Source organism: Scyliorhinus torazame, chromosome 24, assembly GCF_047496885.1.
Source record: "Scyliorhinus torazame isolate Kashiwa2021f chromosome 24, sScyTor2.1, whole genome shotgun sequence".
NCBI lineage: Eukaryota > Metazoa > Chordata > Chondrichthyes > Carcharhiniformes > Scyliorhinidae > Scyliorhinus > Scyliorhinus torazame.
In genome coordinates, this window is record NC_092730.1 from 54,235,091 (window position 1) to 54,248,796 (window position 13,706).

The 13,706-nt window shown below is 45.8% G+C and overlaps 2 non-coding genes across 2 annotated transcripts; one reads left to right on the plus strand and one right to left on the minus strand.

Annotated features, from left to right (window-relative positions):
* The first annotated feature begins 3,956 nt into the window (after positions 1 to 3,956).
* Positions 3,957 to 4,038, plus strand: trnas-cga (transfer RNA serine (anticodon CGA)). The gene has a single exon. It is a non-coding gene; the product is annotated as a tRNA-Ser (tRNA).
* Positions 4,039 to 10,596: 6,558 nt separating this feature from the next.
* On the minus strand, positions 10,597 to 10,688 carry trnar-ucu (transfer RNA arginine (anticodon UCU)). Its single transcript is given in 2 exon segments — positions 10,597 to 10,632; positions 10,652 to 10,688. It is a non-coding gene; the product is annotated as a tRNA-Arg (tRNA).
* Positions 10,689 to 13,706: the final 3,018 nt, after the last annotated feature.

Below are 13,706 nucleotides of genomic sequence, written 5' to 3' on the forward strand. Positions count from 1 at the left end.
GGTTATGGGCCCAGCACGCTTCCGCTGCGCCACTCTGCTCTTTAGTTCAATCGTGTCCACAATTGCTGTTCTGTGCCAGCCAGATAACTATTCACTGCCTCCATTTTTTCCTTCAATCAAGAACCCACGTGTTGTGAAGCTCACTCTGGCAGGACAATAACACGGAACATCAGCACGTCTGTAACAGACAGAGGACAGAGAAAGACACACCGAAAAGCAGGAAGAGACTATCAGGACAAACACACAATGACACGCAGAATAGGTGCCGAGCAAACCAGCAAGATATTGAGATAGAACAACTAACTATTTAGTAAAATGTGTTTTCTGTTTTACAATGATAGGCCCCGTTTGTAAATATATATCCTGCTGTGCAATTGTGCTCTCCGTTGTGTAACCGTGCTCTCTGATGTGTAACTGCAAACTCTGATGTGTAACAGTGCTCCCGGCTGTGTAACTCTGCTCTCTGCTGTTTAACTGTGCTCTCTGCTGTGTAACTGCACACTCTGCTGTGTAACTGAGCTCTCTGCTGTGTAACTGTGCTTTCTGCTGTGTAACTGAGCTCTCTGCTGTGTAACTGTGCTTTCTGCTGTGTAACTGAGCTTTCTGCTGTGTAACTGAGCTCTCTGCTGTGTAACTGTGCTCTCTGCTGTGTAGCTGTGCTCTATGCAGTGTAACAGAGCTCTTTGCTGTGTAACTGAGCTCTCTGCTGTGTAACTGTGCTTTATGCTGTGTAACTGTGCTCTCTGCTGTGTAACTGTGCTCTCTGCTGTGTAACTGTGCTCTCTGCTGTGTAACTGAGCTCTCTGCTGTGTAACTGAGCTCTCTGCTGTGTAACTGAGGTCTTTGCTGTTTAACCGTGCTTTCTGCTGTGCAATTGAGCTACCTGATGTGTAACTGCACTCTCTGCTGTGTAACTGTGCACCCTGATGTGTAACTGCACACTCTGCTGTGTAACTGTGCTCTCTGCTGTGTAACTGTGCTCTCTGCTGTGTAACTGTGCTCTCTGCTGTGTTACTGTGATCCCTGCTGTGTAAGTGCACACTCTGCTGTGTAACTATGCTCTCTGCTGTATAACTGTGCTCCCGGCTGTGTAACTGTGCTCTCTGCTGTGTAACCGTGCTCTCTGCTGTGTAACTGCACACTCTGCTGTGTAACTGTGCTCTCTGCTGTGCAACTGTGCTCCCTGCTGTGTAACTGTGCTCTCTGCTGTGTAACTGCACACTCTGCTGTGTAACTGCACACTCTGCTGTGTAACTGTGCTCCCTGCTGTGTAACTGTGCTCCCTGTTGTGTAACTGTGCTCTCTGCTGTGTAATTGAGCACCCTGCTGTGTAACTGCACACTCTGCTGTGTAACTGTGCTCTCAGCTGTGTAACTGTGCTCTCTGCTGTGTAACTATGCACCTTGCTGTGTAACTGCACACTCTGCTGTGTAACTGTGCTCTCTGCTGTGTAACTGTGCTCTCTGCTGTGTAACTGCACACTCTGCAGTGTAACTGCACACCCTGCTGTGTAACTGCTCTCTGCTGTGCAATTGAGCGGTCTGATGTGTAACTGCACTCTCTGTTGTGTAACTGCAAACTCTGCTGTGTAACTGAGCTCTCTGCTATGTAACTATGCTTTCTGCTGTGTAACTGAGCTCTCTGCTGTGTAACTGTGCTTTCTGCTGTGTAACTGAGCTTTCTGCTGTGTAACTGAGCTCTCTGCTGTGTAACTGTGCTCTCTGCTGTGTAACTGTGCTCCCTGCTGTGAAACCGTGCTCTCTGCTGTGTAACTGTGCTTTCTGCTGTGTAACTGTGCTCTCTGCTGTGTAACTGCACACTCTGCTGTGTAACTGTGCTCCCTGCTGTGTAACTGTGCTCCCTGCTGTGTAACTGAGCTCTCTGCTGTGTAACTATGCACCTTGCTGTGTAACTGCACACTGCTGTGTAACTGTGCTCTCTGCTGTGTAACTGTGCTCTCTGCTGTGTAACTGCACACTCTGCTGTGGAACTGCACACTCTGCTGTGGAACTGCACACCCTGCTGTGTAACTGTGCTCTCTGCTGTGCAATTGAGCTGTCTGATGTGTAACTGCACTCTCTGCTGTGTAACTGTGCTCTCTGCTGTGTAACTGTGCTCTCTGCTGTGCAATTGAGCTATCTGATGTGTAACTGCACTCTCTGCTGTGTAACTGTGCACCCTGATGTGTAAATGCACACTCTGCTGTGTAACTGTGCTCTCTGCTGTGTAACTGTGCTCTCTGCTGTGTAACTGCACACTCTGCTGTGTAACTGTGCTCTCTGCTGTGTAACTGTGCTCTCTGCTGTGTAACCGTGCTCTCTGCTGTGTAACCGTGCTCTCTGCTGTGTAACTGCGCTCTATGCAGTGTAACTGTGCTCTCTGCTGTGTAACTGTGCTCTCTGCTGTGTAACTGTGCTCTCTGCTGTGTAACTGTGCTCTCTGCTGTGTAACTGTGCTCTCTGCTGTGTAACTGTGCTCTCTGCTGTGTAACCGTGCTCTCTGCTGTGTAACTGCGCTCTATGCAGTGTAACTGTGCTGTCTGCTGTGTAACTGTGCTCTCTGCTGTGTAACCGTGCTCTCTGCTGTGTAACTGCGCTCTCTGCTGTTTAACCGTGCTTTCTGCTGTGCAATTGAGCTACCTGATGTGTAACTGCACTCTCTGCTGCGTAACTGTGCACCCTGATGTGTAACTGCACACTCTGCTGTGTAACTGTGCTCTCTGCTGTGTAACTGTGCTCTCTGCTGTGTAACCGTGCTCTCTGCTGTGTAACTGCGCTCTATGCAGTGTAACTGTGCTGTCTGCTGTGTAACTGTGCTCTCTGCTGTGTAACCGTGCTCTCTGCTGTGTAACTGCGCTCTCTGCTGTTTAACCGTGCTTTCTGCTGTGCAATTGAGCTACCTGATGTGTAACTGCACTCTCTGCTGCGTAACTGTGCACCCTGAGGTGTAACTGCACACTCTGCTGTGTAACTGTGCTCTCTGCTGTGTAACTGTGCTCTTTGCTGTGTAACTGTGCCCTCTGCTGTGTAACTGTGCTCTCTGCTGTGTAACTGTGCTCCCTGCTGTGTAACTGTGCCCTCTGATGTGTAACCGTGCGCTCTCCTCAGTCCCGTTATCTAGATCGTTAATATATAAACACACAATGACACAAACACACAATGACACACAGAATAGGTGCCGAGCAAACCAGCAAGATATTGAGATAGAAAAACTAACTATTTAGTAAAATGTGTTTTATGTTTTTGTGCTCCCTGCTGTATAACCGTGCTCCCTGCTGTGTAACTGTGCTCCCTGCTGTGAAACCGTGCTCTCTGCTGTGTAACTGTGCTTTCTGCTGTGTAACTGTGCTCTCTGCTGTGTAACTGTGCTCTCTGCTGTGTAATTGTGCTCCCGGCTGTGTAACTGAGCTCTCTGCTGTCTAACTGAGCTCTCTGCTGTGTAACTGAGCTCTCTGCTGTCTAACTGAGATCTCTGCTGTGTAACTGAGCTCTCTGCTGTGTAACTGTGCTCTGTGCTCTTTAACTGTTCTCTCTCTGTCCTGGAACCGTGACTCTGCCGGGGACAGATCTTCACTGTGGTTGTGTCAAACCATTCCCTGTTGTGTAAATGTGTTCCCAGTTGTGGAAATATGATCCGTCTGAAGCAGAACCTTTCTCCGCCATTACTGAGACTAAATTTCAATTCTAGATTTATTAAATCTTGTCACGAAAGGTGAGTTCAGGCCTCTGGATTCCCAGTCCAGCGACATAACCTTCTGTTCCTGTTATCAAAACAGTTCGTTCATCTCAACATTCTCAATACTGAGAAGTCGTGGCGCCAAATCTAATGTTTTTTTTCCCACGCAGATTCAATCCCGACTCATCGAAAGACTGGGACACCGTTCATCGCATTACTGCAATCCAGCGTGTCTGGTTTTACTATGCTTTCTATAGAACGAATTGGCAGTACAGATATAAGCTGCGATGGCCGAGTGGTTAAGGCGTTGGACTCGAAATCCAATGGGGTTTCCCCGCGTAGGTTCGAACCCTACTCGCAGCGAAATAATGGCAATATTGGAGCCATTTGTTCGAAAAATGCGGTATTGTTTTCATCATTCAATGTTTTCTGTTGAAATGTCATTACAGAAGAATCTTCTTGTGCCCTGAAGCTGTGTTTCTCATTCTGCTTTCGCTCTGAATTTTCTGATTTGTCAGGACAAGATCACCACTTCAGTAACGTTCATATTAACTTCATCAGGAACCAGAATTGTGAAAATTCACAAAGCAATGTGAAATTTATTTTTGTCACATCTTTTGCCAGAATTTATCATATGTCAGAATTTTTAATGTCTCTTATTGTGAAACTGACCAGCCGAACTGAAAGTTCTAAATAAAGCAGCGCAACAAATTGAAGGCTTGTCAACAGCCGGGAAGGGAGCAATGCTCCCCATATACCGTCCCTGCTGACTCACCATGGCCCAACTATTGTTTATCTTCACTTTGCATTTGCTTGAGAAACTGTTTTTAATCATTCTTACAATGTTTATGTTATTTCACTCCAATTTAAGAATGTTCCGAAAGTGTCCGTGTCGCACGGCTCCCGTTCAGCCAGGAGATGGCACCAGTCCACAATACATTTATTGATGCTATTTATTTCTGATGTTCTGTGTGTAACAACAATCGCTTATTGTCTCAAGTCGGCTTCAGTGAAGTTACTGTGAATAGCCACTTTCCGGCGCCTGTTTCGGCAGGCCGTACGGTACCATTACATAGGACTCTTACTGCAGCCTGAGACCTCAACTCGTTCTTGTGTCCCGATGCTGCCGTTTGTAACCTGCTTAAATCATCACTTTTATTAATTAGTCATCATTTTGTAAGTAACCTAGGTGCTAATTTCACCAGGTACCAGGAGTGTCCATAACACAGTTTGTAAACTGAAATGTACTTGTCTCATTTTTCTGGCCCGGATAACCCAGCTGTTTACTATTGTTTCTAACTGAGAACTCATGTGTTCTAAAAACATTTGTACTGAAAAAGAATGAAGCTCGATTTTAAGAAAGAAGCGCACGAATGAAGATTATTTTGTGTATTGTATTTGAGGAGTGTCCAAATGTAAAATGCTCATGAATGAAAGTGTCTTTGCCGAAACGCCTCCCGTTCAGCCAGGAGATGGCACCAGTCCACAATAAATGTATTTATGCAGTTTATTTCCAATGTTATGAATCATTACATAGGGCTCTTACTCTGGCCTGAGAGCTTACCTTGTCTCTGTGTCCTGAGGCTGCCATCTTCACCCTGTTTAAGCAATCATAGAATACTTCTTGTGCAGAAGGAGGACATTCGGCCCATCGAGTCTGCACTGATCACCCCAAGGAGCACCCAACCTACGGCCCATACCCACGTAAACGTTTGGACACTAAGGGCCAATTTAACATGGCCAATCCATCTAAACTGGACATCTTCGGACAGTGGAGGAAACTCACGCAGACACGGGAAGAACGTGCAAGACTGTAACCCAAGGCTGGAATTGACCCCGGGTCCCTGAGTGTTAACCACGGTGACACCCAAAAGCCGACTCTGGTGGGATTTGAACCTACCGCCTCATGGCCACGAATTGCATGTTTTTGTATTAGTCGTCATAATGTCAGCCATGATGTGGGGATGCCGGTGTTGGACTTGGGTGGGCTCAGTAAGAAGTCTTACAGCACCAGATTTAAGTCCAACAGGTTACTTTCGATTCACCTGAGGAAAGAGCTGCGCTCCGAAAGCTAGTGATTCGAAAGAAACCTGTTGGACTTTAACCTAGTGTTGTAAGACTTCTTATCACAATGCAAATACATCAGTTGCTGATCTCATCAGGCTCCAGGAGTGTCCCTAAACTGAATGTTGCTTGTGTCGTTTTACTGACACGATTAACCCAACTTTTCAATCTTGTCTCTATTTACGATTTGTTATTGTTTACTAATATTACTTACATTTATTATTACTGTTATTATTATTTACATTGTGTATTTATGCATGTCTTATGTTTTACATGTATGAACCGATCTGTCTGGACTGTATGTAGAACAATACTTTTCACTGTACCTCGGTCCACGTATTATGGGCCAGGGTTTAGAGAACCCCAAAGTATATCACGGAGTTCACCTGACCCACAACTTTAAATACATTTTGGTTATGGGGAGCACAAGGGCCCATTTTACAGGTGTGATGCAACAGAGATCTAAAGTATGTTTAAAACAAAAGTATTTTAATTACATGAATCCAGTTAACATTTTATAAACACACAGTAAACAGTATATCAACTACAAATCCTGACCACTCCCCAAAAGATACAGGACTCTATAGACAACCCTTGATAACTTTCCAAACACCATCTGGCCTTTGCTTTCGAAATCCGACCAACTGTCCTGGCTTGAAACAATTCACACCTCTTTAACCTGGGGTTACCCCTCTCTCTGGCTCTGTAAAGACTTAATTACCTGCAAATGCTCGCATTTAAAATCTTGCATCTTTGACTTTGTCTATATAAATGTTTCTGGAACCTACCTCTCCATTCAGCTGGGGAAGGAGCAGCGCTCCGAGAGCTAGTGATTTGAAACAAACCTGTTGGACTTTAATTTGGTGTTGTAAGACTTCTTACTGTATGTGAGAAGGGATAGAATCTCCGTGGAAAAAGACCATTGGATTTGGAGTCCAACCCTTGAACTATTCGAAAATCTCAGCTCCCTAAACGCACTGTTCGACTGATTAAATTGCTGGTGTAACAATATCAGTTACAGATATTCCAGAAATTCATGTTTTTTTAAAAAAACATTGCGGTCAGTTTGGCGCAGTTGGTGAAGAAGTGCAGTATTGACTGCGGTGCATTATCTAACCAATCAGAAAAGGTACCAGCTTACACCTGTCTAAAGTTAACCAGCTCCGATGCCTTTCAATTCCAGATTTATTAAATCAGTGAATTTAACTGTCACCAGAGGCCGTGTTGGGATTTATTCTCTGTCCCAAAGATTAGTTCGGGCCGCTGGTTTCCCAATCCAGTGTCATAACCTTTCACCCCAGTTAACAAAAACCGTCCATTCAGCTCATTACTAAACATCTTCCTGAGGAGATTAGAATTCCTGCCACAGAATCTTATTGAACCGATTGACACAAAACATTTTGTTCTGGGTGGAGCTTCGATTGTTTATCCAGATTAAACAGAAATTGTGGATTCCTTAGGATCTGAGCAGAGTACCAAGATGAGAAACAATTGAATGAACAAAATAGCAAGAAAATAGATTCTGAGACAAGTCGGGAAATGTTTAGACGGAAACGCGGAACTTTGAGCTGAGGAAGGAAAACCAGCAATTTGATTTCAGTTTGAAACGGCCGCGGCAGGACTCGAACCTGCAGTTTTCTGATATTGTCACTAGATTCACCTTATCCGTTAGGACACGCAGCCACATGCTGCGCTGAGATAACTGATGTTAACATCATGTGAGAAAATACTGTGACTAGACGTGTTTCATTTCTGTGTTTTGATGATCCGCTGATTTCCAGATTCCATAAAATACAAGGGAAAGCTCCAGCTGCCGGACATGGTCATTTTCGACGTCGAAAACTCCTTTCACCCTGTGAGCCGTGAAGATTCATGGAGCAACATCCACAAACTCGGCTGCTTCCGGACATGTGTCACATCCTCTGCCTGCTCCACAATCACATACAGTCAGTGATCCTCACCAAGTGAACGAACAGAAACTCCCCTCAATAAAAACTGCAGAGAAACAAAGGGAGCGTCATTGCACCAATTCACTTTTCCATTTTCCTCACTTCAATATTGTACCTGTCACCCAGCAACTTCCCCACAGGCCTGGAGAAAATCAAAGGAAGGACAGGAAATTGTTCACACTCCAACCATCTTCATTGGAAGACAAACTCGATCTTCAGTCATTGAGCTCTAGGCTGTAGGTAATGTTTGTGTGGGTGCTGACTCAGAAACTTAGCCCAGGTCACTGCAGTTATGGAGTTGATATCATTTGCGCTGGGAGTTTCTGATAGTGCGTCGTGTGTCAGGATGGCCGAGCGGGTCTAAGGCCAGTTCGCAGTTCAGGTCGCAGTCTCCTCTGGAGGCAAGGATTGAAATCCCACCCCTGACATTGACTGTTCCTCCGCGAGGGTCCATCCAACCCTGCGGGATCTCTCACCTGGAAACACAAGGGGAGCAGATACAGAGAAACAGCGACCACCTGCAAGTTCCACTCCGAGACACACACCATCCTGGGAAATATATCACCCTTTCTGTGGCTGGCTCACAATCCTGGAACTCCCTCCCTAACAGCACTGTGTGTGTACATACACCACATGGACTTGCAGCGGCTCAAGAATCACGTCACCGCCAAATTCTTAAGGGTAATTAATTTTGGACAATAATTGTTGACAGATTCAGCGACACTCACATCCCGTCAAATATTTTAAAAAATATTTTGGAAACCGAGTCCCCTGAACTCAGCTCAGAAAGTTCACAAATCACAAAGCAAATTACTTCAAATGCTGAAAATCATAAATAATAAAGACAGGAAATGCTGGAACTTCTCAGAATTAAACAGCATCTGTGGGGAGAAAACTAGAAGCAGCGTTCCAGCTCTGTGATTGGATCATTTCCTTCTCTCTCAATGTGAAATCCTGGACTCAGCTGATAAACAGCAAGATGCCAATCACCAGTCATCAGTATCAGAAACAATGAACCTTTCGGATAGCGAGGCCGAGCGGTCTGAGGAGATGGGTTTAGGTTTCAGTCTCTTCGAGGATGCGGGTGGAAATCCAACCACTGCCAACATTTGTAGGAAAAGCGGCTAAGGTGGGAAATGGAAATAAAAGTGAACGATGTTGCAAAGCACCTGCTCTTATCCCAAAAGATCATTCCGTTACTGACATTGTTGTGTCCTGTGTAAGTCGAGCTGAACTGATTTGGTGCCGCTTGTTCTCACCTTGCAGCCCGTCAGTCTCCGTATTCCAGGGACCATTTATGACATCATCAAAAACGCCCTCCCCTGCTCTCCCCATTCACCAGACTGAAGGGACAATCCCCTCCGCGACCGCTGCTCCACCGCCAATATCCGCTCACTTTCTATGTGCACCTTTCTTTGCAATTGCAGGAGATGCAACTCCTGCCTTTTTACCCCCTCCCTCCTCATTCGCACAGGCTTTTCCCCAGGGTAGAGGGGTCAATTACTAGGGGGCATAGGTTTAAGGTGAGAGGGGCAAAGTTTAGAGTAGATGTACGAGGCAAGTTTTTTACGCAGAGGGTAGTGGGTGCCTGGAACTCACTACCGGAGGAGGTAGTGGAGGCAGGGACGATAGGGACATTTAAGGGGCATCTTGACAAATATATGAATAGGATGGGAATAGAAGGATACGGACCCAGGAAGTGTAGAAGATTGTAGTTTAGTCGGGCAGTATGGTCGGCACGGGCTTGGAGGGCCGAAGGGCCTGTTCCTGTGCTGTACATTTCTTTGTTCTTTGTTCTTTATTATCCAAGGGCCCAAAACACACATCCCAAGTGAACCAGTGAGACACTTGTGCTTTTCAGTTTAATCTCCTGTATCATAGATTATCATAGAATTTACAGTGCAGAAGGAGGCCATTCGCCCCCATCGGTATTTGCTGCCACAATTTGGTCTCATCTACTTCAACAGGTCAGATAACAGACTGTGACCGCTTTGATAAATCTCTGTTCAATCCACAATCCTGACTCTGAGTTTCCTGCCACTTGTCATTTCAATTCTCCACCTCTCCCACTCTGACCTTTCTGTCGTTGGTCATCCGTGTTCCAATGGAGATTAACGGGAACTCGAGTAAAACCACCTCAACATTTAAGTAGCCACCCACAGAACTCCGTCCTCAACATCGAGCTCAGTAATTTTAGATTCTGCTTTGTTTGGTGTGTTTCTTGCCCGTCCCTTTTTTTTGTTGCTTCTAATTGCATTCATTCATTTTGCACTTGGACGGCGGAGAGACAGCTGGAGATTTTTCTAGAATGAATTGTAGAGCTCAAGGCTCAGACAGCTGAAGACGCGGCCGCCATTGATGGAACAATGAAAAGTGCAAATGACAAGAGGACAAGGAAAGAGAAAGGTCTGGGAATGGAACCGGAACTCCAGTGAGAAATCTCCCCTGAACCACTCATGTTCACACGGCCGCTCATTCCACGTGTCCAGTCGGAAACCTGTCTGAAGGAACATGCAGTCTGACAGAGCGCCTGTGATAATCCTCCACTGTCTGATCTGAAGCTGCAACATGAGCTGTTCATCACAGCTGTGATAAACGTGTTGGTGTTTGCATTCAGTGGTGTCGATTCACATCATCCTTGTTTGGAGCTGCCTGTGAGGAACAAACTGCCCGCTGATATATCTGCCCAGTTTGCAATCTGTCTGAGGAGGGAACAGACTGACTCTGGTCAGCAGCTTTCAAAGATTTTATTTGAGTCCAGAATGGGTTTTCTTCTGTGACGTTGCTCTGATGGGAAAGGGGAGAGTGGCTGGAGTGGCCTTTCAGAAGGAAGTTCGGGTCGGCAGTTTCACTTACCTGGAGACATTGATAAACCTGTTGCTGATTTATTCAAACCTTGCCTAAAAACCGACTCTGGTGGGACTCGAACCCACAACCTTTGAATGTCTCATCACGACATCAACTAGAAGTCCAACGCGCTATCCGTTGCGCCACAGAGCCACAACTGCAGCGCTTTCACATCCCCATATGAGGATTTCTGTAGTTGTCCAACAGGCAGTTCAAAAGTTCAGTAATTCGCACAGTGACGACATTTCAAAACTACTTCATTGTCTGGTAATGTTTTGGGCCGCCCTGTGGTTGTGAAAAGCGCTACAGAAATTCTAGTAAAACTCCGAAAGGACACAGCCAGGTTGGTGCAAAGGGAGGACATGGAGCAGACAAGGAATGAGGCGATTTATTTTTGTAGGAAGAACAGAAGTAGACAATATAAAATAAAGTGTCTATTTACAAAAAAGAGTGCAGAACAGCGGGACATGTGTCCAAATCATTGAAGGTGACACGGCAGGCTCTAAGAGACGTTTATAAAGCAAACAGTGTCATGACTTTATTAATAGCGGCACAGAGTACAAGATGACAGAGGGGTCATCTCTCCCTTTTCAGCTCCTGACTGCAGAGGCTTTTTTTGTGAAACCGTTTATTGGAAAACCTCTTTCCCTGGGGGGAGGCGGGAGTTTGGAACTCGCTGCCTGAAAGGTTGGTGGAGCAGAGCCCCTCATAATATCTAAGATGTGTTTAGATGGGCATTTGCGATCCCAGGGTACACGAGGCGATGATCCAAGTGCTGGGAAATGGGATGAGAATGGTTCGGTGGTTGTTTCTGACCGGCACAGATGCGATGCGCTGAAGGGCCATTTCTCTGCTGTCTGATTCGATGACTTTATGAATGAAATGCAACATGCGTTTGCAGCTGTCTCTGTTTATATCCTGTTGTATTCACAGGAAAAAAACAAACTGGGCTGGTCGTTGAGCACCTCGAGACTGTTCTGCCCTACATTTAGATTGAGTAAGGGCTCCGTGTATTTTAACTCCAGCTCCCTGACTGGATTTCAGAAACCCTCCACAAACGGCAGTCTTATTGAATAATACAGATCCCAGAGATGGATAATCAGCGACACCCACAGCCAGAGAGACCTTCAATAACCCTCAGAGCTGGAAAGACAACTCATTGTCCTTTGGCCCAGCAGCAAAATACTGCGGATGCCGCAAACCCGAGACAAAGACAGAAAATGCTGCAAATATTCAGCTGATCCGGCAGCTTCTGTGGAGAGAGGATCAGGTCGTTCCAATGAAGGGTCAGGATCTGAAATGTTAACTGTTTCTCTTGTCAGTGATACCACAGATTCGTAAAATATTTCAAGCATTCCGGTTTGTTCAGCTAAACATCCTCACACTCTGTAGCTTAGATCAATCCCAGCAGGGTGTCACTGCGTTTGACCTGATCTGTGTGATTGAAAACTTCCTCCATAAAGTCACAGAGTCATAGATGTTTACAGCATGGAAACAGGTCCTTCGGCCCAGCTTGTCCATGTTGCCCAGTTTCTATCACCAAGTTAGTCCCACTTGCCCACATTTGATCCATGTCCCTCTATATTCACCCTGCCCAGGTAAATTTGATTTGATCAAATTAGCATTTGATAAGGTTCCCCATGACAGGCTTATGCAGAAAGTAAGGAGGCATGGGATAGTGGGAAATTTGGCCAGTTAGATAACGAACTGGCTAACTGATAGAAGTCAGAGAGTGCTGGTGGATGGCAAATATTCAGCCTGGATCCCAGTTACCAGTGGCGTACCGCTGGGTCCTCTGCTGTTTGTGATTTTCATTAATGACTTGGATGAGGGAGTTGAAGGGTGGGTCAGTAAATTTGCAGACGATACGAAGATTGGTGGAGTTGTGGATAGTGAGGAGGGCTGTTGTCGGCTGCAAAGAGACATAGATAGGATGCAGAGCTGGGCTGAGAAGTGGCAGATGGAGTTTAGCCCTGAAAAGTGTGAGATTGTCCATTTTGGAAGGACAAATATGAATGCGGAATACAGGGTTAACGGTAGAGTTCTTGGCAATGTGGAGGAGCAGAGAGATCTTGGGGTCTATGTTCATACATCTTTGAAAGTTGCCACTCAAGTGGATAGAGCTGTGAAGAAGGCCTATGGTGTGCTCGCGTTCATTAACAGAGGGATTGAATTTAAGAGCCGTGAGGTGATGATGCAGCTGTACAAAGCTTTGGTAAGGCCACATTTGGAGTACTGTGTACAGTTCTGGTCGCCTCATTTTAGGAAGGATGTGGAAGCTTTGGAAAAGGTGCAAAGAAGATTTACCAGGATGTTGCCTGGAATGGGGAGTAGGTCTTACGAGGAAAGGTTGAGGGTGCTAGCCCTTTTCTCATTAGAACGGAGAAGGATGAGGGGCGACTTGATAGAGGTTTATAGGATGATCAGGGGAACACATAGAGTAGACAGTCAGAGACATTTTCCCCGGGTGGAACAAACCATTACAAGGGGACATAAATTTAAGGTGAAAGGTGGAAGATATAGGAGGGATATCAGAGGTAGGTTCTTTACCCAGAGAGTAGTGGGGGCATGGAATCACTGCCTGTGGAAGTAGTTGAGTCGGAAACATTAGGGACCTTCAAGTAGCTATTGGATAGGTACATGGATTACGGTAAAATTATATAGTGTAGATTTATTTGTTCTTAAGGGCAGCACGGTAGCATTGTGGATAGCACAATTGCTTCAGAGCTCCAGGGTCCCAGGTTCGATTCCGGCTTGGTTCACTGTCTGTGCGGAGTCTGCACGTCCTCCCCGTGTCTGCGTGGGTTTCCTCCGGGTGCTCCGGTTTCCTCCCACAGTCCAAAGATGTGCAGGTTAGGTGAATTGGCCAATGATAAATAGCCCTTAATGTCCAAAATTGCCCTTGGTGTTGGGTGGAGGTGTTGAGTTTGGGTAGGGTGCTCTTTCCAGGAGCCGGTGCAGACTCAAAGTACCGAATGGCCTCCTTCTGCACTGTAAATTCAATGATAATCTATGATTAATCTAGGACAAAGGTTCGGCACAACATCGTGGGCCGAAGGGCCTGTTCTGTGCTGTATGTTCTATGTTCTATGTAAATAGCTCACTGTATTTTAAAGGAAAACATTGTACCGATTCTACACTGCCTCTGGCAGCCCATTTCGGATGCTCACC